Source organism: Lycium barbarum, chromosome 10 (assembly GCF_019175385.1).
Source record: "Lycium barbarum isolate Lr01 chromosome 10, ASM1917538v2, whole genome shotgun sequence".
Lineage (NCBI taxonomy): Eukaryota > Viridiplantae > Streptophyta > Magnoliopsida > Solanales > Solanaceae > Lycium > Lycium barbarum.
In genome coordinates, this window is record NC_083346.1 from 102,856,231 (window position 1) to 102,861,685 (window position 5,455).

Here is a 5,455-nt window from a genome sequence, read left to right on the forward strand (position 1 = left end):
CCAAGGCCACGAGCGCATTCGTAGCGTATTTTTTATGTGTGTCTATGTATGTGTTATGTGAGCAGATGGTCTCGAAAATTAGTCGAAAAATCGGAGTGAAAGGTGAAACTTGGTGTAATTTCTGGTGTCTGGTGCCCGCTTTGGTGGCACCAGCACCGCAGCAGCGGTACTGCTGGAGCGGTCTCTCTGTCGCTGAAGCGGTTCAGGCCATTTGGGCTTGACCGCTGAAGCAGTCATGGCACCGCTGGAGCGGCACCACTAAAGAGGCAATAGCGTCGTCAAAGCAGGTGACAGGCAGTGAGTTCATTTAATGAAGTGTTAAAAGCCTTTAGTCTATTATTTAATACCATTTCTGAAATTAGAGCTCTTGGGAGCTCCTCTTGGAGATTATTGGAGAAGATTCTTGGTGGTAAGCTCTCATAATCCTCTTGTTATTTCATTTATCCTAATCATCTTAAGGATTCCTCTTTCCTTTTTAGCCCTTAGTAATGAAAGATTAAAAGTGGATTTTGATGGATTTTATATCTTGGCTTATTAATGGTGGAATTTGTGCTAGATTTTGATGAATCTAAGGTTGTTAATCATATAACTTCCATTATTAGTGTTGAATTCTTGAATCAAAGAGTTAGGGTTTATACCCAAAATTAGGGGTTTTGCTTGAATTTTGAAATTAGTTGAATCCATGAGTTAAATTAGCAATTAATTATTGGGTTATGATCACATAGTGCTTAGTTTGATAATCTACTCCTGAATTTCCTGTTTTGACCTTGTGGGCCTCGTTTCCCCAAATTCTAGGGTTGGTTTTGACCTAAAATTGAATGATAGCAATATTAGTATCAATCTTCAAGATTTCTAATATAGATTTCGAATATGCCTAGACTTCTTTGATCTTGAGGCTCAGCGGAAGGGGAAAGCGAAAGAGTGATTATCGGTGTTTGTTGTTCGGCCATCCAGGTAGGTTATGGCTTACCCTTGGTGAGACTTCATGTAGTGAAACATATATTTAGATGATATTGTCGGAGAAAGCATGTAAACCTTCGGGTATGAAGTTGGGTTGGATATTGTCTTAGGTTGGGCCCTGTTGCGTGATTGGGGCTAGCCACCCCGATGTGTTGTGACTTGATTGTTCTATTACACTGGCTTGAAGCCACGTGCTATTAGTAGATATTGGAATCTGTTGTTCCTTCTTGATTGTGATATTGTAGTATCTTACAGGTTGATGTCGAAACGAGGATAGAGTGCTATATGACTTGTGTAGTCTTTCATGATATTGTTGGCGTACCCATTATTGGTATTTGTGATATTGATCTGATTATTGATGCTGATACGTGGATTGCATGCACTATCATAATATACTATTGATACGTTGTTGGTACTTGATGAAACACTGTGATGAGTTGGGCTCAATTTTTAAATGAAAGTGACATTAGAGTCTGATACCTGATGTTAGTCCCGGGATCATGGATTGAGTGAGCGCATGGACTCCGCGGGCCCCCTAGTGTGGTGTTGGTGAGAACTCCTGCAGGAAAAGATCCGGGTCTCGTCTGTCTGTTGGGCAAAGATCCGGGACCAGTGTCACTTAGACTTCACGAGTCACCTTGGGTCGTGCTACCGAGACGTCAATACTTTCGTTCGGAGTACATGTCTACATAGCATTTGCATCGCATTGCATTACATTCATACATTATTGCATTGCATTGTATCACGGCCTATATTGAGATGATTTGGTGTTTTTACTTGTGATGTTGGATTCGGATTTGACATATTAAGATTTGGCACATTTGGGATTAGATGCTCTACTTAGGTGATGACGTGTACTTGGTTTCGATTAGGTTGACTTATACTTGTTGATTTATCTGCCTATTTTGCTTTATTGTCTAAATTATGTTAGTTATACTTAGCAGGCCTATGATACCTACTAGTACTGTGGTTTTGTACTGATCTACACTTGCTGCATTCTTTTATGAATGCAAAGTACCAGGTTGGGTCTTCCTCCGTCTCCCGTGGCTGATAGTCGCCATCAGCTTAGCACCGAGTTTCCAGGGTGAGCATGAGTCGTTTGCCGCCTTGAAGACTCCTCTTATCATAGTGTCTTATTTTTCTACTCTGAGACATAGACAGATTGATGTATTCTTATTATATTTCAGACTTGTATAATTTCATTTAGATGCTCTTGTATGACTTAAATCAGACCCTAGGGTATTTTCCTTATTTCCGCACTATTTCTATTTTATATTATTGTGAGACTCATGTAATTATTTTTTCCGCTTGCCTAATTTATTTATTTATGTCTTTACTTCCCGTTGGGTTGAGGGTTCGCTTACCGAGATGGAAAAGGTAAGTGCCCGCACGACTTAGTCAAAATGGGTCGTGACACTGCAAGTCATAATGGGCAACCAAAGCTAGTAACAAATGAATTGAGCTATGTTTCACGACTGGTGAGAACATCTCATTGTAATCAATTCCCTCTTTTTGACAAAATCCCTTAGCAACCAATCTCGCTTTGTATCTAGTATCTTCTACATCCGGAATGCCATCTTTTTTTCTAAAGACCCATTTGCAACCAACAGTTCTCTTCCCCTTTGGTAGACTCACCAAATCCTATGTATGGTTCTTGTGCAAAGACTCCATCTCTTCGGTCATGGCTAAACCCCATTGATCAGCTTCACCACACATAGTAGCTTTTGTATAGCTTGAGCGTACCAAATCCTTTATTTCCTCCTCAACAGAAGCTAATGCATAGGCCACAAGATTAGCTTGCGAAGGCTGAGAATAATATTTTGGACTAGGCTTCGGAGTTCGTTCGTCCCTTCCAGTAGCTATACTGTAGGGTTTATCTTCAAATACTACTGTGTGAGCTTTTTTATTATCTGACTCCATCGTCACTTGATCCTCCTGCTTAGAGAGTTTCACATTTTCCTCCACCGTTTCTGTTGTAAGAACTTTTTGTCCTGTAAACTCAATAGAAGTCTTTCAAGGATCAAGCATAGAGGCCTCATTAAAAGTAACATCTCTACTGATTACAAACTTAAGAGGATCTAAACTCCATATTCTATATCATTTTACCCCTTTAGCATATCTCATAAATAAACCTCTTCGAGCTCTAGGTTCTAACTTTCCATCACTTACATGGTAATATGCGGGACATCCAAAGATTCTTAAGTACGAGTAATCAGATGGTTTACCTGACCATACTTTGTTTAAAGTTTTGAAGTCAATAGCTGACGCTGGAGAATGATTAACAACATAACAAGCAGTATTTACTACTTCCGCCTAGAACTCCTTAGGCACATTGGCATTAGAGAGCATACATCGTGCTTGCTCAAGAAAAGTGTGGTTCATCCTTTCAGCTACTCTATTTTGTTGTGGTGTATGCCTAACAGTTCTATGTCTCAATACACTATGAATCTTGCAGAAATTTTCAAACTTTTCATTGCGAAACTCCAAGCCATTATCTGTTCAAAGACATTTAATCTTTCTGTTACACTGATTTTCAATTAATATCTTCCAGTTTTTGAAATTCTCAAAGACATCACTTTTAGCCTTTAAGAAGTATACCCAAACCTTGCCTGAAAAATCATCAATGAAAGTAAGAAGATACTTCTTTGCACCCTTGGATGGAACCTGAGATGGAGCCCATAAATCTGAATGAATGTAGTCAAGTACCCCTACGATTTTGTGCTTGCCCGTACTAAAGCGGACTAGTTTCTGCTTTCCAAGGACACAATTCTCACAAAAATCAAGTGTACTAATCTTCTCAACTTTCAAAAGGTTTTGGTTGCTCAAAACTGCCAACCCTCTCTCGCTCATATGACCTATTCTCATATGCCATATCTTAGCCTTTCCATCATTTAATAATTGTGAGGTTGTAGCATTTGTAGTACCTAGAATGGTGTTTCCCGTAAGTACAAAAAGACCACCCTCCAGTTTGGCCTTTAACATGAACAGAGAACCCTTGGTCACCTTACAGATTCCACCTTCACCCGCATGTTTATATCCGAGCTTAGCAAGAGTACCAAGATAGATCATATTCTTTTTCATATCAGGAACATGTCAAACATTAGACAATGTTCTTATGATGCCGTCATGACACCGTATACTGGCTGAACCAGTGCCTGCTATTTCACATACTGCATCGTTACTCATAAGTACAGTCCTACTCGTCTGGTCGTATCTAGTAAACCAATCTTTTCTGAAGTAGATGTGACAGGTATAAACTAAATCTAAAATCCACTTGTGTGTCTAAATATCATCTGTTGAAGCAGTGAGCACATAATCTTCTCCATATGTCTGAGCTACCTGAACCGTAATTGCACTGGCTGTTGTTTTAGCAATCTTCTTATTTGGGCAATCCCTCTCAAAGTGACCCTTTTAACATTCAGCATTCTTTCTACTCACTTTCTTCTTAGACTTTGACCTAGCTATTGATTTGCCTCTCCCTCTTTGGCTCGAGCGACCTCTAACCGTCAAACCCTCACTATGGTCCTCTTTCTTGCCATTGTTGATATGGTTTCTTAATTCATCCCAATTCAACGGATTCTTACCATCTGTAACGTGACCACCTCCTTACTGTGCGCTGGTGATAATGAAAATAGTAGAGTGCATGCTAGTTCTTTATCTCCCACTTTACTATCAACATGAGTAAGATCCATAGCCAATTTATTAAAAGCATCAAGATGATCCTGTAAAGTTGTACATGTCTTCATATTGAAGGTGTGTAAGCACTGCCTTAACAACATTCTAGTTGATACTGATTTCTTCTGGTAGAGATCTTCAAGTTTTTTCCACAAACTCGCAATTGTTTTCTTGGTATTGACTTCACATAACACGCTGTCTGATAAGGATAATTGAATTGCGCTAAACACATCCATCTCAATCTTCTGTTTCTCGACCTCTTTTGTATTTTCGGGATACGAGTGGTCCAAAGTATAAACTGATCCTTCTCTCCGTAACAACGCCATGATCTTGATCTTCCAGATGTTGAAGTTATTACTTCGCTCATCAAAATTTGCTACCTCAAACTAACATAGATGCAATAGTCTCCTCGTTTCCTAGATCTCACAACCTGTAGGCTTCTGATACTAATTGTTAGTCTGGAAACGATAAAAACACAGTAATTAACATGGTTCGAATCTATATGATCCTAGTCCACAGAGAACGTCCGACACTTTTACTAATATCAAGGGAGAAAGTAAGTTACAAGATTGAATACTTTTAGATTCTATGTTATGTCCTTCTTAATAAATCCTAGCTAGCATATATTTATAATACTAGGTCTAATCCTTTCCTAGAAAGGATCTAAATCCCAATAACACTCGAAAACCAACAAAGAAAAAAGTTTCATTTTATTTCTTTTCGCTTTTGAGTAGGAATTGGCTTGAATATCTTCTCAACTTCACAGTATTCAACAAAAAAGATAATGAAATCGCATAAAAGAGATATTGCTAATTAATAA